General features: G+C 33.0%; 1 protein-coding gene across 6 annotated transcripts in view; it reads right to left on the bottom strand.

Annotated features, from left to right (window-relative positions):
- Positions 1–22676, bottom strand: part of LOC120891906 (uncharacterized) — a 211730-nt gene that overhangs the window by 89982 nt on the left and 99072 nt on the right. For 4 of the 6 annotated variants that reach the window (XR_013435148.1, XM_078040146.1, XM_078040143.1 and 1 more), the window contains 2 exons: positions 7283–7456; positions 6140–6230 (listed from right to left, as the gene is read on the bottom strand). The gene's annotated coding sequence lies outside the window, so the exon portion shown is untranslated. Of the gene's footprint in view, positions 1–6139; positions 6231–7282; positions 7457–21787; positions 21876–22676 lie in introns of all 6 variants that reach the window. The other 2 variants (XM_078040147.1, XM_078040144.1) reach the window with 2 other exon arrangements.

Raw genomic sequence — 22676 nt, 5'->3', positions numbered from 1 at the left:
AACTATGACAGGTCTGGAGGCTTTAGAATATTATATTATATTATATTATATTATATTATATTATATTATATTATATTATATTATGCATGTAATTATGAAAAACTGCAGTGAATAACACATAGAGCACTTAATCAGCTTGGATCTAAAACTGACCCAATTTATTTCAATTGCTTCCAAAAAATCATCTAGCTTTCAGATAACCATCCTTGTTATATAAATAAATATCTTAAAAGTTCACTTTAAATTAACATTTAGATATTTGAAGACAAATATGTAAATTTCTAATTTTTAAAATTAATGTTTTATTATTTAAGGTATTTTAGAATGAGTTAAGGAAATAATATGTCTAATAATAATAGGTATCATTGTCACTTTGGAATATGGAATTTTGATGGAAAATGCCTTCTAAAAGTACTAATGTCAAAACTCTTTCTTTTTTAACAAGTACCTTTTTAATCTTCAGTCTCTCTCCTCTGCAAAAAACAAAATTTGTGAACTCTATTTCAAAGATAAGGAAATACATTCATACAAAGCTTGAGATAAACAACACTGACATACAGAATAATATAAATTGGATAATCATGTATTGGGGATTTTCAATTTTATTTTTATGGAAGGTAAGAGAAATACTTTATCTGAACTCACTATGTTTATAACAGAGATGTACTTTATTTTGGTGAAGCCATTAACTGTGATAGTAGGAGCAAATGTGACTCCATTTTGTTTTATGTCTTCATCCTGTAGAACAACCATGCCAAGTAGAAGAGTCTTGACTGAGGCAAGATGTTTATTTTTTTTCCTTTTGCTATAGAAACCTTTAAGAACATGGAACTACCCAATGGGGTATTGTTTCTGTAACTAGGATAACGGGGCTCTGTTTCTGTAACTGGGGTGACTGGGCTAACTGTGATTGGTTAGGTTTCCCTCCTCTTGACTGCACTGTCCTGCTTCTGTAACCTGGCTTGCTTGCATTGGCTAGACCCCCTGAACATCCCTTTTGCGGTTTTCAGGCTTATAAGGAGTGCCCTTGCAATTGTTCAGGGCTGATCAGGGGAACAGCCTTATGTTCTGGTCAGCCGCCACCGGTGTGCTTCAATAAAGGCTTGATTCGATTATACATGAGTGGTCTGGAAGTCAGTTTATGAAACCCTGGGACAAAGCTTTAATTATAACAAACTAACTTGAAATTGGGCAAAATTTCTAATATATTTATAATGTATATCGAATGGCGAAGTTGTGTTGTTGTTATTGTGTTTTTCAGGTGTTTAAAATATATTTTATTTGATGCCACTACACAATATAAATACTGTCTTATCTAAAATTTTTCCTTCAGCACATTTCTTGCATGATCCATGAGATAAAATCTCTATATGTAACTTGGCAATATGACAGTACCACAAGATGCATGCATTCAGCCTGGGCAACTTTGTGACCCTGTCTCAAAAAAATAAAAAAATTAAGGGGCTGGTGGTGTGGTATCCCTGGAAATCTTTAGTACCACTAAATAAATAAAAAGATCCTCTCTCTTAGAAATATGAACAATTTCTTCCTGGCCCAAGTTTCTAGGTAATTCTGAAGACCAAAATAGAGAATTGGGTTAGGTCTTGACTGTCCAAGAATTATCATAATAAAATTTTAATAAACAAATAATATACCACTGCTTTCAGCTCCAAAAAATCTAAACTGATAACTGATATTCACAATACCTAATGTTTAAGGAAACAAAAAATAATTTTCTTTACATGGTTAAGCCTCTTAAACCAAGAATAAGTAGTAAAAAATATAAGATGTACCTCTATGGTTTAGGGACTTATTTTTTGTGTCAGAAGAAAATTTGCTAAAATCACCCTTAAACAAAATTTCCATCTACTAACATTGATAATCACCAACCTCCAAGAAATTGTGCTTTTTTAAGGGGTACATTTTATTTCTCTGCTTGTAACATGAATGTAGCAACCTATATTAATAGGCATATTTCTTTGTGTATCTTTTAAAAATTCCCTGAAAATAAATGCAAACATGAAAAGTACTATTACTATTAAACCAAGTAGAATACCGAAGAGAACCAAATGTATATCAGGATAAGTAACCAAGTGATTTATATGATTTATTGTTGTGATGACAGCTGCTGAATTTTAGTGAAAAGCTTTTTATTACATATATCGTTTAATTCTAATGATGACCCTTCAAAGTACATAGTGTTGTTTATCAATATTATCTCCATTTAACACATAGGGAGATTATAGCTCAATAAATTTAACAGTTACATGACATGATTTTTATGGATGTAAAATCTCATGATTTAGGGTTTGGTGAGACTCTTTTAACGGAGACAGAAAACTCTGAATGCATACAAAATAAAATATTTAAATTACAAAAGACATCACAAAATATGAAGGAGAAATTGGGGAAAATACTTGCAATACTCACAACCCATAGAGGATTCATGTTTAATATGGATAGATAGATAGACAGATAGATAGACATGTTGAAACAAAGTTTGTGAAATAAAGTACTTTGCAAAATGGCAAAATGAATGGGCAATTATTAGGCAATTTAAACAAAATCAAATCCAAATAGCCAATGAACAGATTTATAAAAAGACAATCTGAATAATATTTAGGCAAATGCAAAAATGAAAATGGAAAAAGTATGAGCTGTTATTTCTCATCTTTAAAAAATATACAACCTGAAATGTAAGGAAAATATAATCCCAAACATTGTGAATAGAGAGGTGAGACTATATACCAGTAATATCTATTAAAATTAAAATTGTACAGACTCCTTGATTCTGAAATCCCAGAATATAAGGATATGTGTGGAGGCATTTCTGTTGCTTGCAACATTAAGAATAAAATTAATGACCTATTCATGTAAAATTATTTATGTATGTCTACATATGAACATACACTTAAAGAGGTATTTGAACTGCTGACCACCATAATATTAGAAGGATATTGTTTCTGTATTGTTTCAAATGTTATAATTAACCTATATTAGTTACATACAAATTAGAACTGTTTTCCTTTTAGGAAGCAAATCAAATTAATTTTTTACTCATCCTTTTAGTCATCTATGTCAGATATTCTATTTTTCTGAAAGGAGGAATCAATAACTCAGCGTCTAGGGGCAGGATTAATTTTCTAGAAATCCTATATTGAGGCAGAAATCTAGTACTAACACCCTAACTCCTAAATTGCCCTTGATTAGGATATCCTACACCTTGGCATATATAATTACACTTTAATTTACATATATAATGGAAATAGTAAGAGTTCTAATTTCACATTATGTTTTCCTTCATTGTTATCAAATCATTTTCATGCTTTTATAAAATATCTCATTAAGATTCATTATCTAAAATTAACCAAGCTGGATCAAACCTACCCAACTAGGACTCTGGTGCTCAGTGGACAACCACTGTAAGCAAGACTTGCAGAACTGTTTTGATAAGACTTAATTGTATTTGGAAGTGTTATCCTCCAGAGTTTGTTTTTACACTGAAACTGAAATGTCTTAAGGTAGGCAGGGGTAGGGGGTGAACTAAGTTTCTATGACTCTTCTGCCAACACAAAAGCTCTCTCATAGATGAGCTCGGCAGCATCTGGCATCTGTTTCATTAAGTTCTGCTAAATGCTCAGATGTTCTCATCACTCATTCTTTATGTTTATGTCAGCCCAAGTAATCATACTCAGTATTAATTTACAGAGAGGTAATTTTTCAAAAAGTTTTTGGTTGACTCTTGATAGCTATACTGTCTTTTAATGAGAAACCTGCATTAGTCTTTATTTTAAAGTGAGGTCCTAATAAAAATAAATGTATTTCTACATGCTCTTAGGAAATTGCATCTTTGTAAGAACTTTGAATTCCTGAAAAACTAGATCATGTGTCATTTTTCTCTGAAAACAACAGAAACATTTCTTGCATGTATAATTCTTATAGGTACTTAAAAGCTTTCAATATTGTCAAAACATAATACCAAAATATTTTAGCTGAACAGATTTCTGTTTCTATCAAAATAATTTAAAGGCATAGATTTTTAGAAGGTAACAACAGGTCTATGTTGGCTACCTATGTTTCTTCCTTGTCAGTCTTTGGGTTCCCAGTCTAACAGCATCCACATAAGCATTCTCAAATCTGTAATCATGGAGGTAGATGGTGCTTGCACTTGCTGCCTGAGATTTAACATCTGTTCCCTAAGACAAGCAAGCAAAGTGATGATTTAAGCCTCAGGGCTATAATTCTTGTTATTTCTCCAGTACCATCAAGAAAAATTTAGAAGAATTTTAGTATTATAACAGCATGATTAGACCCTAACCACTTTTTACTAGATCAAGCACACATTGTTGAGAAGACTCTGATAACCACTTGAAACTCTCTAGAAGACAGCTTAGTGGACATAAGGTGACAGAGGCTGGGAAGTAAGGCACAGTATTATGAACCAGAAATACTCATTCAACTAGAATCAATCTTTCAACAATTATTTCATCTAGAAATATGGAAGGAGAATGCTAACTTTTTAAACTAAGCTACAACATCCCCACACACTCCTAAATTTTGCATATAAGATTTTGCATTTAATTATATATTTTTAAAATTTGATATATTCAAGTATTCCATGTATCTATAATTTGTTTTTGTATGTTATGTAAGGAAATGTTCAACTTTTTTCCCTCTTCTTCCAGATGAGGTGTTAATCAGCTTTCCATTATAATAACAAATACCTGAGATGATGGATTTATGAAGATAGAAGGTACATTTGGCTCACAGTTTTAGAGTATTCAGACTATGATCAGTTGCTCTATCACTTTGGACTTGTGGCAGCACACTGTGGTGGAGTACATGGTGGACCTCCCTCCAGACCCCACCTCATTCACCTCCTCAAAATATCACCAAGCTAGGAACCAAGCATTTAACACACAAGACCAGGAGACGTTCCAATTTCAAACTATAGCAGGTGGCCATTAGTCAATTCAGATAGCCAAATTTATTAAATGGAAGATTCTGTCATACTCAACTGAAAACACCAGCTTTCACATTTCCTAAATACCTGTAAATATTTTAAGCCATTTCTTCTCCACTGAATAGTTGGTCCACTTCTTTTACATTGCTACATAGGCTCATTATAACAACTTTGAAATAAGTTTTAGTATACAGTAAGACAAGATTCCTCCCAATTAACAAGTAAATAAATAAACAAAAGGGATTATGGACAATTTGTTATGAGACTCAAAGCTAGAGAAGTTTATAGTCACATTATCTAGGGTCCAGAAAATGCCAGAGCCTTCTAAGACAGTCATGATGGCCTCACATACTTCCAATGGCAACTGGAATAAAATAATGATAAAATTTGGAGTGAGGCAGGTTCTACAGGTCAGGAGTCCAAGAGGAATTTAAAAATACTTGATATGTGTTGTACAGGGATTTTTTTTGTTTTAATATACAACTGCAGATTTTCAATTCCAGTAAGATTGACTACTTTCATGGGAATGTTGGCAAATGAATCTATGTAACACAAATTGCCTCCAAAGATCCTGACTTTAAACCATTTTGAGATCATGCCATTAGCAATTTCAATGCCAGAAAGCAAAAGAGAGGGGGGGGGGGTTAGGGCACCACTATCTCTTCTGAGAGTATGCCTAAGAGTTTGCTCACAGTGAATTTAGGACCTCCCACCAGACCCTACCTCTTTCACCACCTCAATCAGCTCCAAGTTGGGAAACAAGCCTTTTATGCCTGCAGGCGCCTGCATTCATGTGAGAGGAAATGTCAATCAAATTGTTTAAAGTATCAGTGAGATGAAAGGAATAAGTTTTAGTGTTTTTTTGTTGCCCTGTATAGTGACCATAGTTATAATAAAATATACATTTCAAAATTGATGAAAGAATAGATTTTATAAATCCTCACTAGAAAAATATGATGATTGGTGGGCTGATAATTTAATTAGCTTGATTTTATCTTTTTGCAATATATATATAGGTCAAAACATCACACTGTATCCCATCAATGTATACGATTTCTATTGATCATTTAAAAATAATTTTTAAAAACTTAAATATGTGACTTGCATTATATTTCTATTGAAAAGTGCTGATCTCCAGATTGGAATTCTATTAATTCAAATTCTAAGAGTACTTACTCTGCTCTTGATTGGCTCTGCTAACATTTGCTTTTGTTGACTTATTACCTCAGATATCTTGTAATGTGTTTTGTGTTCTTAGCTTATTTTTCTGTCAGGTGAAAGAAAAATGTGTTACATGTGACCATTTAATTTCTCAGTTTACACTATCTCAGCCCATAAAAATACTTCCAATTTTCATTTTAAGCCTTATAATGACAAGATGGTGGCTACAAACTCTTGGAGAAGATATTTATCCCCACCCACAGTTCATGTTGAGGCAAATAAGTTTTTTTTAAAGCTTCCATTTCTGAGGGCCACTTTTTGTTAATATATCATTTCATTGGTTAGGTGTGTTAGTGGTTCTATTTGATCTAGGTTTTTTCAAATTGAGCACCATCTCTTAAAAACCTAGTGCTTTGCTTCCTGGCCCTATAGGGACATCAAAAGCAAAAAGATCCCTTGTCTGCCTCTCTAGTCCTCAACTTCCTCTAGGTTAATGACTTTTATGTACTTCGTTTTCAATTTTAAGATGCCATTCACTTACAGAATGTTTTACAATTTATCCAGCATTCTAGGTGCTTTCTACTGGAAATACTTTGTATAATCTAATCTACAATCTTATTACAAATTGAAGACCCCCTCATTATCTATTTTGTAATTATTTTGCTCCATGAGATTTAATCTTGACAAAAGTACATTAAAATCACACATACAAATTATTCATGATGTTCTCCTTTCACCTATATGTTTCCAAACTTATTATATCGAATACAGTGCATTTACTACTCATACTTTCATCCTCAGTGGTATCTATGTTCATTATCTCTTTATAATCTTATAGTTGACTATGTTTTATGTTGCTTTGCAATCTTGCCATATTTCCCTTCTTTCTCCCCCTTTTCTTTTTTTCTTTTTGAAATGTTATAAAAATATATAAAATATTTAAAAACATATTACTTGCCTTTAACTATGTTTCTCATAAACTAGAATAATATCCTATCATTATTTTCAAGTTGATAATAAATATTTATAATACTAGAACAAAAAAATTAGGAGATACTCTTGTAGACACATAATCAGTTTTCCTGGATCAGCTGCCCATTTGTTGAATTGTTTAGTAAATATAGAATATTCAATTATAAACAAGTTGAGGAAAAATACCTCTCTTTCTTCCAAATTGGTATGTAAAGTTGTTTTTTAAACTTGGTTTCTGTTCTCAATGACTGTTTGGAAGCCTTTAGAAGTTCTTTCCACTCTCCGTCTTAATCCAGTTTGAATCCTTTTCTTTGGGGTTTGGCTGATGATGATGATGATGATTTTGGTTTCTTCTTCATTCTTTTTTTTTAAAGAGAGAGAGAGACAGAGAGAGAGAGAGAGAGAGAATTTGTTAATATTGATTTTTTAGTTTTCGGCAGACACAACATCTTTGTATGTGGTGTTGAGGATCGAACCCGGGCCACTCGCATGCCAGGCGAGCATGCTACCGCTTGAGCCACATCCCCAGCCCCTTCATTCTTGTTTCATTATCTCCATTGAATGCTGTGATTGGATGCTCTTAGTCAGGAGCTCTTTCTGTGTCGGTCTGTTTGTTAAAATTTGCCCAGTAGCTTCATAATAGCCCCTTTTCATATCCAAGTACTGTGCCATATGTCTAAGTTATCTTCCTTTTTTTTCCCTGTGTCCTAATATCCCTCACTCCTTGAGTAAATATGAACCATTAAAGAAGGAAAGATTACATATCCTGATTACAGTCCAAAGAAAATCAATCCCTTTCCCTCATATCGGACATTGTTGCAATGAGAATTTTCATGCAGAATCATTACATGCTCCAACCCCACCCTCTTTCTCTACCATAACTAAAGACTATTACTGTATAACTATTTGACACACAATGTCATGTATAAAACATTGAAATACATGGAGATTTTATCACTGTATATATTGTGAATCTTTCATCTAAAAATTAAGATAGATGTGTCAAATACAAAAATCCACTGCATTCATATTAGTTCTCATTCTAAAGCACTAAGACATTCTTAGGATTAATCTCAGACAAAATTGTGAAAAAAAAAGAATATTAAAACTGAGCACCATTCACCTAAAGACTCAAATACTCATGGTCACACATCCTCCCTAGGACTTCTTATGGACAGGCATTTAATTTGTATACATATTGCCAGAGTTATTATTTTGCCTTTCAGCAAATAACAATTTATCAAGTTTTCTTATATCCACACTGAAAATAATCTTTTCTACATTAGAGTCCCTCAGAGTTACAGGGAGACTGTTCAAGGTACAAATTACTTCACTTCATTCATTAATAATCCCCAAATGCCAAGCACAGTGCCTGAAATATGAGGCATTCCATAAATTTTTTAAATTAGTGGAGACATGAATATTTTTATGTTCCTCTTTTATCACCAGAGGGAAATGGTTTCTAGGACAGCTGGTCTGCATAGCAGTAAAGATTGTGGTAAAAGGAAATATTTCTCTGAATAGCAATAACTTACTTACATGGATATTTATATGTATCTTGGGTTAAGGATGCTTCTCCTAGTTCCATTTACCTTTTCAAACTCCCAAATACAACATAATACCTGGCAATTGGATATATAATAAATGTTTTAAAATAAGTGAAAGCATATATAAATGAGTGAATGAACATATGTGTAATAAACACAATGTTCAAATCAACTATTACTTAGTGAATTCATAAAACAAGTAACACAGGGCTCAGTAACCAGAGAGACCTCCTCCAAGGAGTTGGAGGTACAAGGAACCAGCAAGAAAATATCTAGAATGTCAGCAAGGGAGTAGCAAGAATAATGACAAAAGCATCAGAAAGGTGATAAAAGGAACCAAACCCATCTTCATTTTTCCTCTCTTCCTGCTTTCTATGGATATTTGTAGACTCCTATAAGGAGCCTGGCACTGTGTTAGGTTGTAACAAGAAAAGGATTATTAGGACTAATCTTTCCCCTAAAAAAGGTCCCAGCCAAGAGTTTGAGAACCTGAAAGAAATCAATTTATTGCTAATACACAATATTTATATTTCCCTGCTGTTGCATATGATATTATAATCATCGCAATTATTCATCCTGGGCAAATAAAAAAACTTAGCATATATGAAGAGAAACAGTCCTTATAAATGTTTATGTGTGTGTGTGTGTGTGTGTGTGTTTATAGAAAGCATTTTTAACTACTTAATTTGGAAGCAAAAATATTTTTTGAGCAGCTGTATATAAAAACAGACTAGCACTGAAATTTGAATCAAAAGTCTTAGAGATCTGTTATATAATCTTTAGCAATTAACTGTGTTTATTCATGTGTTACACATAAAGATTTGGCTAAATTGCCCAGTGGGTAAAAATCCAGAGTTCTATATAAGGATTACTGGGACACAGCCAATGTTGTTTGAAAGTTTAAAAGTGTGAACTGTACAGTAATTCTGTTAGTGTAAAGCATTAACATTTTCTTCTTTATGTCTCTTAAAATGATTTGACTATACTCAGTGGAAATTGACTGTGTAGCTTTGGCATAGATCAAGAGATTGTTTACTGAACCTAGAAGAGATAATATATGAAAAGGAACTCATAATGGATATAAGAAAGTGTGTTTTCTCCATACCATTGGCTTGAAATGTCTGTAAGTAACCAAGCCTTGTATATCTCACTCCCTTACCGAGGATGAAGAGTCCTGAGTGAGGAAATTTACAGTCATAGAAACCAGAAACTAGTAAACTGTGATTATCAAGCCACAAAGATCTTCAGTGGAGTGGGAAATTCTTCATGCTAAGCACTACCTTATTCTCTCAGAAACACATGTTCAATCTTTAGCTTCTGAGGCAGCTCCATAGAAGAGTTTTTCTGAGCATGAAGAATTTTGATTAATATAGGAAATAAATTTCAAATTCCAGGAAAATATGTCATTTATTTATCTTTATGATTTTACTTGGTTATTTAAAATAATATTTTGCTATAACCATGTTATTTCTGAGTTTACCATATTTCTCATTTATTTCAGATTATATCCTCAATGTGATATGCATATTCTACATAGAACAGGGAAAATAATAATTTTCAAGGAATTGGAAAAATGCAGGTTTTGGGTTAAGGATGATTCTCACCAAATTTGATTGGAAAAGCAAAAATGAAATTAATTAAATTAATCAAAATTGAAAGTCCTTGTTGTACTAATACATTGAATTAACTTTATCTATTTTTCCCTTTTGAATTTTTTACATATATAGTCTTAGAAATTGGATAAAACTGCTTAGTCGTATATTAGTGGTACATAACTATCTAGGTAAAACCTTAGTAATTTTGTCTCACATATCACTGTTCTCACCCATGTCCCCCCAGCCCATGGACACATGATATCTTTGATGAGTCTTTCCCATATATTCTTCATACTTGTTCTTTAAATATTTTTGTGTGTATGTTTTTAGAAGTATGCAAATTATTTTATACTCCAAAAAAATTTTTTTTCAATTAGTATTGTTTTGTGATGCATATGATAAATAGATAAGAGATGCAATATTATTCATATTTTTGCTTATGATTATACATTATCTTGTTAAGCTTCTCCTTTTCAAACTTATATAAAATTAATTTAAAATCCCTTGATTCCATGACTGATTTCTCAGTGAATATTATGGGACTTCTATGTTTTCTTTCAAAAAGATGGAAAAAATTCTCTAAGACACATATGTGGAAGGAAATAGTAAGTCCAAACTATGAACTACTTTTTTTATACTCTATTGCCAAAATTCTCTTCAAATATCTGACTAATTATTTTATTTAAACTCTTTAAAGACAGTTCATATTTATTCACCTTCTTGCCAAACTGTGTTGATATTTGACTTTTTAATGTTTACCAATCCGGATGGAAAGTGTTATTTTAATATGATTTTTTTAATTGAAGAAAAACAGCACCTATTCATTAGGTTTGAGGAGGGTTTTTTCTCACTAATTTTTCATTTAGACAAGTTATTGACATTTTAAAAGTATTTTTAAGAGTGATTTGGGGATTTTCTAAGTATATTTTTAATGACATTCCTTTGTCTTCTATGTATGACACAAATACCTTTCCTAATGCAATGCTTCACTTTTAATGCAGCTTTCTATTCCATCATCTTGTTTAATCTAATCACAGCCGGACCTATTTTTCTTACATGATGCAGGGTTCTTCATTTATTTTATTATTAATCTCTTGCCAACTGCAAGATCATAAAGGTGACTTTCTATATATTCTTAGGATAGTCATTTTCATCATCTGTTTTAATTGTGAATGTGGTACTCTGAAATAAGTATCACTGTTGTGCCCATGCTATAGATGGGGAGAGACAGAGGCGACACTGACGTGATGGTTACACACCACTCCATCAGTTAGACAGTGCACATTTCAAATTCTAACTAAACACAAGGTAGTAGTCTGTCTTAGAGATCTCAAAAATGGAGCTATACTACAGATGTATGCCCTGCACAGCACTGTCCCCAAGATCATACATGTTGACATGCAAATAAAAATACTAGATATTCTATAGGTAAACACCAATATGATAAAGTTTGATTTTCTGCTTTTGTGATTTGTTTATCTATTCTCATAACAGTTAAACCAACCCAAGTTAAAACCGAAAAGCAATTTTCATTGGAAAGATTTCGAATTTTTTCACACAGAAATAAATGGATGCAAGTCTTTATAATCAGTACATATATTTGGCTAGGCAACTTAAAAAATATATACTTCTACTAATAATTATGTGCAGTTAAACACCCATAAAATTGAAGGAAGAAAACCATAAAATTCTATCTGAACTAAAAATCAACTCTATTTTTGCACTTACCAAAGTGCATTTATTTATAAAAATATTTCCGTGGGACTTTATAAAATACTTTGATGTTATTTTACATAATTATCTCAACAACCTCATGATGAAGTATTATTTTTTAAATTAAAGATCAGAAAACTAATTCTCTGAGAGATGGTATTATTTGCTCAGAGTCAAGCAGTTAGTAAATGGCAGAGGCAGAACTGAACCAAATCCAGTAGCTATCACTTTCTTCCTCCTTTATCACATTAACTGTTCTAAGCAGAAAACTCAAAGAAACAGTGCAAATCTCAATGTTAAAATAAACAAAATGAGGATGTGCTAATCTAATGTGCTAATTTAGAAAATGTGATTACACAGTATCCAAAGAGGCAAGATAATTAAGTTCTACTTAACATACTTCCACTACACAAGGAAGATTTAATAATGAGGAGAAAAGGAGGAAAATGACATTTTTGTCTTGGACAGTATAAATATACAGGCAATAAAATTTATATATAGGGAGGCTGAATTTGGGGGGAATAAAAGTTTTCTATTTAGGCCTGTTTTCTAAATAGAAAACATACAGTATTATGTATTAGTATACATACAGCATGGTGTGCTCAGGGTACATATTTAACTTTAAGGGAAGAGAAATGCCAAGTACTTTAGTATCTGTAGTGTTACCAGAAGGAGCCAAAAAGCAGGCTGGAGTAGTAAAACAGCCAACACAGTGTATCTTAGATTTCTAATGCTTACCTTGTTCATTGTCACTATTTTGTTCATTCATGACAAGCCAGAAACTAGATGTTTTCTCTGGATAGTGAACATCAGGTAACATCATGTTTTGTTTAGACAAACTCATTTGTCCTTGTGTAACCAAATAATATTTACGTATTAGTTGGTGATGTAATTCCAAAAGGCCTTTTTAAATGTCATTTATTTTTGTTTATCAACTTCTTGAACATTTATTGCATACCATTTCTACTAGTATTTATCATTTTCTTATGCACAGTACATGTGCTAATTTATTTTTAGTGTGTCTTTCCATGCACTACCTTAAATCATTTTACTTACAATCATGGGAACACAAATTGCATTTTGGGAAACTAGAGCTTTGTTTTTTAAAAAAAAGAGAAAGAAAAAAACGAAGGAGAAAAGAAAAAGAAAGCAGGTTCTTATCAAAGCTGGGGTATAACCATTACGTGTTTCTGTGAGATCTAGCCATTACTCACAGACAAATTACTGCGCTGGCAGTAGCAAGACTTTGACAGAGTTGTTACATCTAGTCTTTCAATATTTAGTACTGATATTTAATAATGAAAACAAGATGAATTATTCCTTTTTGCATATGACAGGCATGATGAAATATGAATTATCATAGCTATTTACTACTTTTAAAAGAAGAAATGTGATAGGAAATGAAACCACTCAATAGGATACTTTGAAACCTTCATCAACTGTACCTCATAAAAGTGTCCGTTGGAAATGCCTGAAATAATTCTTCCCAAATGCATTTACTTTAATGTTTCTCATAGGATGGAAAACTTTTATCCTTTCACTTTGTGCAAATTTTCACAGTATTTTATTGAAAGCAATCCTATGATCTACGGACTTGGCATGGAAATCATTTTATTTCTGCTTTTCTAAAGTTGGCTCACATCATCAATGGAAGAGTCAAGAAAAGTGCTAATCAATGATCTGATTTGTGATCTCTCATTAAAAAGTGAGATATCACGATCCAACTTCCAGAGGAAACACAAAGTTTCCTTACTGCAAGTATAGTGAATAATAAAAGTAATATTCAGTTAATTTATATATTTTGAGCAAAGAGGCCAAAAACAGTGAACAGACTAAACATATCTATAAGAAGGCAGGCATGGTGATACATGACTGTAAGCCCAGCTACTTTTGAGGCTGTGGTAGGAGGATCATAAATTCTAGACTATCCATATCAACTTAAGAAGACTGAAAAATTTAAGAAAAAAAAAGAGCTGAGGATGTAGCTCAGTGATACAGCACTTGGTTATCACATGTGAGGCCATGGATTTGGTCCTGAATACCACAAAATATGTGTGTGGGGGGTGCACACATGTGCACATTACAAATATACACATATAGGAATATGTATGAATGTACAAGTGAATGAGAAAATGTGCCTAACAGACAAATAAGAATGGAATTTTGAAAAATTAATTCCTATTCATTTATGCATTGCACAATTGCAAAAGTATTAATTGAAAATCTACTATGAGTTAGGCAATGTTCTAGATTCAGGGAATAGAGCAGTAAGCAACAAATCAGGAAAAAAAAAAACTCACTTTGGTACACAGGAAACAAAAACCACTTTAGTACATGGAACTATACAATAAACTTAGTAAATAAAACTCAATCAAAGGGCATGATTAGGGTGGAGAGATAACCTTTTGTTTGTTTGTTTGTTTTTGGTTTTTGGTTTTTGTTTCTTTTTAACAGTTGCTTAGGGAAGGCCTAAGAAAACTTTGTTAAACCAAGACTTCGTAAGAGTGAGGGAATGAACCTTGAATATGTGGAAGAATTATATTCCTGGAAATCAGACTAATAAGAATATTTCAACAAGTGTGTACATACCAGGAATGTGTGAGGAGCACCAAGAAATCCCACATAGCTGGAACAAAATGAACAGTGAGGAGAGTAATAGAGGGGAAATGTACTGAGAAGGACCCTGAAAAGCAAGTAGGCCTGCTAGGGTCACTTCCAGACCCTAAGGAGCTGGAGATATAGGGAATCCATGTCTAAGCTCTTCATTACACAGATGAATAACCAAGTGAGGTCCTACAACTGAGGGAGATGGAACCCTTCATCCAACAGTCGACAGAGGGATACAAAGTCCAAATTAGGAAAAGAAGGAATATGAGCCCAGATGTCAGGATTGCCACCTAAGGGCAGAGATAGCTAAGAACAGAAAAAGATAGTAGTTAAGCTGAAAACATAGTGAAATTTGGAAATGTTTTATTTCAAATTTCTTTTTCCAGTATGGGATTTGAAATTTTCATTATTTTTTTTCTAAGATTTCAGAGAAGAGATTTAAAGAGAAAGGTTAAACATTCTTGAATTTATAATAATTAGAGTCGACCATAATTATGAAGTTAAAAAGCTCATGCATCCTCGAAATAATTGAAGATGTCAGTGAACAACTTGCCTATAGGTGAAACTGTCTCTTTTACTTAAATGTTTCATGTGATTAAGTAGAGGATGTGCTATCCGTTTCCAGTGGGGATCCGCTATCATTTGCCAAATGGAAAAGCACTTAGAGCAAGTGATTAATAGTTGTGATGGGAGGTGGGTAATGGGAGACTTTCATAGATATTATTAACTTTATAAATGCTTAATACAAATTAAACATCTAAACTTTTTTTTTTGGTCCTGTTTCCCACATAACCATATTTTCCCACTCTGGGTTTGTTGTTGTTGTTTGGTTTTGGTTTTGTTTTGTTTTTTGGTACCAGGGATTGAACCCAGGGTTACCGAATGACTAAGCCGCATCCCCATCCCATTTTATTTTTTGAGACAGGGTATTAGGGCCTTGCTAAGTTGTTTCGGCTGGCTTTGAGCTTACAATCTCCTGCCTCATCCTCCTGAGCCACTTGGATTACAGGTGTGCACCACCATGCCCTGCCCTACTCTGGTTTTTGAAACAAAGAACATGCTCCAAAAAAGAAAATCTTTTTTTTCCTCAAATGATTATAAGCAAATCTGTTTATTCCTAAACCCCCAATTGCATATATAAATTATAATAGTATGAATATTATAATCTTAAAATTGTAAAGAACACTGGAACACATATTAGTAAATTTGCATTATAAACATACACAATGAACCAATCCCTGTTCATGATAAAAATGCTCGGCAAACTAGAAATCAAGGGAAATTTCCTCAATAAATAAAGAACATATATAAAAATATATAACTGATGTCACATTAGTGAAAAACTAAAAGTTATTCTACTAAGATAAAAAACAAAACAAGGATATTCCCTTTCAACAATAATTTTCAACATCATACTGGAACTCATAGCTAATGAAATAAGACACAAAAAAGTAAGTGAAATTATACAATAAAAAAATGGGGGAAACTGTCTTTGTATCAATTACATTAGTATGAAAAATATATATAAGTATAAATTTAGCAAAAACAAAAAAAAATCTATGTGAGGAACACTAAAAACCCTGATAAAACTAAATCAAAGAAAAACTAAATAAATGAATATCATGTTCATGAAAAATAAGACTATATATCATTAAAATGTCAGTCCTTCTTAATTTGATCTATAGATACAATGCTACCCTAACTAAAATACCCACAAGTTAGTTTATATATATTGACAAACTGATTCTAGTGTTTAAATGGAAGACTAAACATTCTAGAATAACCAACACAATTTTGAAGGGGAAGAACAAGACTGGCACTATCCAACTCTGAGATTTTTATACACCATAGTAATCAAATGTGGTAATAATAAAAGATTAGATACATCAATCTACATTAGATATATACATACATAGAACAAAATAAAGAGCCCTAAGATAGACCCACACACACAAAAAGAAAAACCAATTACTCTTTTCATGGAAAAAGTCTAGCCTTTTCAATAAATAGTGCAGGAACAACTGGAAACCTCCACATGCAATAAAATAGATCAACACACAAACCTTACATGTCTCAAAAAAATGATCTCAGAAGGATCACATAATCATAAGGAACATGCAAAACTATAAAATCCTAGATGATAACTCAGAAGAAATCTACATGACCTTGGGTTTGGTGGCAACTTTTGAGAAGCAACCATCAAAATTAGTAAGTAGTAATTCATTAAAATTGAAATTTCTGATCTTCAAAAGAAACTGTTGAAAGAATGAGAAGGCAAAACACAGAATGATTATTTTTTTCTCTTACTGTGATATAGCTATACTCTTTAAATTTTGAGAAAGATATCTATCAGTGATTATTAATCCTAGCCTACCTTGGAATATACAATTAGTTTCTAAAGTGTATCTGTTTTTGGTCATTTTTCTGCAATTATATCAAAAAATTTTGCTGTTAGTTATTCTATTCTATTGAATGAGCTCTAACTTAATGGTACAGAAAATCAAAAAGGAAAACAACAATTAAAAGTCTCAACAAGAAAATGTGAAATACAACCCTCCCACACCACCCACCATCTCTGTCTCTTTCAACTATTTTATTTTAAATTTGCCAATGGTCTTGACCTATACCAAGTTTCATTTAGTTTATAAAACAACATTCCTTTTTTAAAAAAAATAGGAAGCCACTAATATTTAATTTATGTTAAAATTCTGAAGGGCTCCAAATTTTCTAATGCAAGTTAAAAGCAAACTGTATTTTTCAAGTTTACTCATTTTCTCCTATGAAAATAGTGACACCTTTTCAGGAACTGTGCCTTCTTGTCTGTAATGCCTGCAGTTGACTTTACTCACTGCCCCTGGGAGAGTTGTGTCCTAGATTATAAAGAGCTTTCTCAAGAATTTCCACTTTGCAAAATCAATGAAAATTATCATTGTCATGGTCAGGGGCTTACCACCAATCATCTATTCCTATTAATTGGATTCATGAAATGAAATTCTTCTGTAGTTTAATGAGAATAATATGCTAAACACTTCACTGAATTCCTGCTCAAGTAGACAGGCTTCACCAGACACAGGAAAAGAGTCTCTGCTACTTCTCAGGGCTCAGATCCTTACAGTCAGTGCCCAGCAAGCCTCTGTCTTTCAATTTGGATTGTGTTTAAGTTACAAAAGAAAAATAGGGCCCATATTTTCCTTATTTTAACAATTCAATTCACATTTGAGCTAACAATTCCAGAGCATAAAACTCTGCTAAACTGACACAAAATATAAACATTTTTAATTTTTAAATTTATGATGAATAATTTCGAGGAGTTTGCCCTATAAGAAATTTGTAATGTCAGGGACTAAAGTTTTAATACTAAAGACATCATTTCTGGGATTACAAGGTACATTACTTATATCTAGGCTTAGGCCTACATCACGAGGTTACGCCACAAAAAATATGTGACTGCATAAACACATGCATCATATATCTTTCACACTGTGTTTTATGTTCAACACATGAGAGATGAGTTCTCTTTTATTAGATATTCTCCAACTGAAGATTTTAAGGACACTGTAGCAAAATTCTAGGCATATAAATTTCTGCAACATTAATAATAAAATTAAGAGATAAGTAAATTTGTGCCTGCTGATTAGAACTTGCTTTAGTGACTGGAGTTAATCACTCATTGAAATTATCTATCAATGGGGCCTCCACAAATTCTCTCAAAACATTACTTTGAAATTGCTCTATTAAGTGAGGGAGGCGCAAACCTGAGCAAGGTCTAATAGTCACTTCCCTAAGCCTGTTAAGAGATGTAGGCCTGCAAAGCAAATATGCACAACACAGCAGCATACTTACAAAGTGCTGATGAACTAGAGAATAGGGGCTGCTTTCATGTAGGAAAGTTTAAATAGATTATATTTTATGGAGGGGAATATTCAATCACAAATGAAAAATGGTGCATCCTGAAGATAGCAAAAACATTTCATCATTGACTGACATGCATGGAGTGTCTCTTCATATGTCTTATGATATACAGACAATTGAGGAATACTTTCCTGGCAAGAGAAAAAAAAGTTTCAGGATTATTAAAAACAAGAAATTAAAAATTATGAAATTTGAAAATGATAAAATTATAAGATCAATGACTTTTTGGCACATAGTAATTGACGGATATTAGCAATTGGTAATTATTTGCTAAACAAATGAACAAACATTTTACACATAAAATGCCTCACTTGTTATTCACAACAAGCCTACATAACAAGCAAGGCAGGAATAACTTTCCATTTCAGAAAATTAAACCTAACCTAAGAGACTTTAAGAGAATTATCCAAGGTCACCCAGGAGGTAAGTGACTGAATAGAAACTTGCACAAATTTTGATTTCAGAGGTAGCTGTTTCTACCACATCATACCCTTTCTACCTATAGCTTTCTTATGTATTTTAATTTGAATTTGTCTGGGAATAAGAAAATGTGTTTATGACAAAGATAAATGAGAAGAGAAAACCCTCCATTACCGGGAAATCCCCTAACAAAATCAGAGATATCTCTGTGAATAGATACAGTATACAAGAATGTGTGTAGGGTGATTCAAGATTAAAGTGAGTTCCTGGTAATTTCCATGAAATAACCCATTACTGCTCTCTAAGCAAAGAACACTTGAGTTGGGAAACAATATTGAGTGTTTTCTTAGTCTTTCCCCAATGAGAACATTTGCTTATCAGAGTAGTCTTCCTAACATTCTCGTAACAGGGTGAGAAAGCCTGGCAATGGCAGAATCGAATTTATTTATAAGACATGAAGTATAAACCTGGTTGATATTCAGTGAGAGGTCTCAGTGATGGAGGACTGTGGACTAGTGCCCAGAGGCCCACCTTGGGATCCAGATTTAAAAAGACAGCATCTAACAGGATGCTTCAGACATGGTCATGGTATCATCAGGAATTGGGACAAGTGATAGGAAGATTGGAGGTAAGTGGAGAGGAAAAAAAAGTCAAAAATGGAGAAACTCATTATTTTACTAATGTCCAGTCTTATACAAGATGAGAAAAAGTAATTCAGGCAGTAGACTATTGTGATACTCTGCTCAAACTATAGTTTAAAGAAGTCATGAATCCATTATGCCTCATAGAAAGGATATGACATTGTGTAGTAATACTGAAATCATGCAGCTAATCGTAAAATTTCCTCAATATTGTGGACAGTCTCTCAAGTTATGCCAGAAGCATGGTTAGCAAGAGTTGATCAATGGATTGCTTTGCTGACAAGATGCCTTTTAAAATAAACTGTAAAAAAAAAAACTGTATTTTTTCAAGATAATTATAAATTGCTAAAAGGTAGGTTGTATTCAGGAGCAATAATTCCTGAGGAAAGCTCCCAGAACTGGTAGGTTCTAGAAAGGCTTAATTCATGTGAAGACACTGGAATTGCTCTTGACAGCTCTCAGTGTCAATCATTCAGCAAAAAATACCAGGCTTTACCTGACAGCTATTTATCTTACTAGGATAAACTATGTATTTTCATTAACTTAGTTATTCATTTATGGAACAAAAATTTATTGACTGCTTACTAAGTAGACAACAACACACTAGGTACTGGAAATGATATATAAATAATAATTTTATTTTCTTAGTTCACAGTCTAATGAGAAACAGCACATAAACTGCACATCAGGTACAATAATGGAGTTTCAACTGGTCTTTAAATTCAGAACATTACAAAGCACAGAATGATTGTTTGGGGCAGTTTTCCTGAACCATATACTGAAATTGAACTGAACGTATAGACATTTTTCTAACAGAGAGGTGGAAGAGAGAACTTCCTTTATATGGCTGCCATATGGAAGGAGTTAATAACTTTCAACAACAAAAATGCTATTCACTGCTGAAGTTTGATGCTAGTTAAGTGAGGGATGCCTGAACTTGCAAAATATTGAGAACAGCCCACAATTTAAATTACAGTTTTGAAAATAAGACACAAACAAGAAAATGCAAAATATGAACATCTTTACACAGCTTTCAGCAATTGATTTTAAGCTTACTTAGTATAGACTTCACTGGAGACATGACTTTGAGGCTGAAGGTAATCACAAATAGTGTATTAGTTTTGTTTTGTTTAAATGGAGGATATCTGGGGAACTCATGGCTAATATAATTTTAACTTTGCAAGAAAATCCAACAGTAAATTATGAAATATGATTTTATGGTCTGATCAATTCATTATAATGAGTATATTTTTAGATATTGAACGTTTTACAAGTATGTACTATATACTTTCAGTTGTAGTGACTAACCCTGTGGAATAAATGAGAGTAGTGTGGCAGATTGCCCAGAGGCAAAAGCTAAAAAGTATTTTTAAAAATAATATAACAGATCTTATCACTGTTTTGTCTTCTGACATTACCACCATGCATTGCATTTTTGGTCCTGGATTATACATTGTACATTGTTCTTCAAACCCATTTTTTGCTTTTGCACCTACAATATCATACTGCTAATGCCGAGTACCCTCACCTCTTCCCACTCCCTGAGTAACTCAGAGTAACTAGTGGTTAATCTTCCTTGTACATATGGTAGTATTTCTCACTGTCACTGGTTCATACAATTTTTTTTGGCTTAGACCATTTAAGTTGTTGTATTTGTTAATTATTTTTGTTAGGGATCACAATTCCAACTGGGTTGAACTTGCCCAAACAACTTTGTTCCCATGATAAAAAGATCTTTGTAATATTAATGTAATTTTAAAACATAATACCTGTCAGAAATTCTATTTAAACTGTGGTTTCTCCTTGGAATTAGTGAGGTCATATGAAGTGGAGGGACACTGTTAAGAAGGCATTTCCTCAGTAACTTGTAGGGAAATTGAAATCACTTTAATTTCGCTGAGTAGCAAGAGATTAAAATGCCTTACTGGCTACAGAATAGTAAACATTCCAGTTTATCCAACAATTTCTTGACTGTATAATTTTGGAGGCCACCAAAATCATTGGAGATAATGTAAGGCTACAACAAAAGGCCTGGGTTGATTAAAATTACAAATGTCAGGGGCCGGGATTATGGCTCAACGGTAGAGTGCTTGCCTAGCACATTGAGAGGTCATGGGTTCGATCCTCAGCACCACATAAAAATAAATTAGTAAAATAAAGATATTGTGTCCAATTACAACTAATAAATGTTTTAAAAATTACAATTATCAGAAAGATACCAATTCAAAAAATGTACCATAAAACATATTTCTTCACCTTAATTTGTCTTCATGAGTGCTCTAAATTTTCTCCCACTCAAGTCTGGCTGTGAAAATGCAGGCATCCCAAAGTTTTCAGAAGTTGGCTAAAAAAAAAAAAGAAGTTGACTAAAACTAAGCAGAAGCCAGAAGGCAATAGACCTCATTAATGCAGCCCCTTCATTCAGGCCCAGGAACACAGACTAAAGTGGAACACAGACTAAAATGGAAGAGAAGAGAGGATATGGGACTTCTGTCCACCATAATCAGAAAAACTTAAAATGACGTCTGGTTAATTTCACACCTGGTTGCATACAAAATGTCTTCCTTCCCTCCCTCCCTCCCTCCCTCCCTCTCTCCTTCCTTCCTTCCTTCCTTCCTTCCTTCCTTCCTTCCTTCCTTCCTTCCTTCCTTCTTCCCCAGGTGTTTCATGAACACATTAGCATTTGAGAAGAATAGTTGCATACTGTAAAGGTAATTATTATTTCTTCAGCCTAAAATATCTTTCTTGTGTCTGAAAATATTCATATTTATTTTCTTTTTAGTGAATATCTCACCTCTCTACAACATAATTTTGAGATCACATTTCTTTATGCCAAAGTTTGTGCCTCAGGGCTTTTGTGGGGATTGGGGCCTTTCAACCTGAGTCTATACTTTCAAGTCAGAAAATTTCTCATTTAGTTTTTCTTTTTAGATTTTTCTAGGAAAATTCGAGTATCTAGAAATATGGGCAGGACAGTTGTCTGGGTGCACCTCTTGATAGCTAGAGTCATATCTTCAGTGTGCCATGGTCTCTACCATGTCAGCACATACTCTTGTCCCCTGTTCTCTGGCAGCTTCACTCACTCATGTTGCCTGCCTACAACTACCTGTTCAAATTGACCCAGAATCCCTGCCTGGAGGAGAGG

This window comes from Ictidomys tridecemlineatus, chromosome 2, assembly GCF_052094955.1.
Source record: "Ictidomys tridecemlineatus isolate mIctTri1 chromosome 2, mIctTri1.hap1, whole genome shotgun sequence".
NCBI classification, from domain to species: Eukaryota; Metazoa; Chordata; class Mammalia; order Rodentia; family Sciuridae; genus Ictidomys; species Ictidomys tridecemlineatus.
The sequence above is the reverse complement of the archived record's forward strand: the minus strand, read 5'-3'. Positions and strand labels throughout refer to the sequence as shown.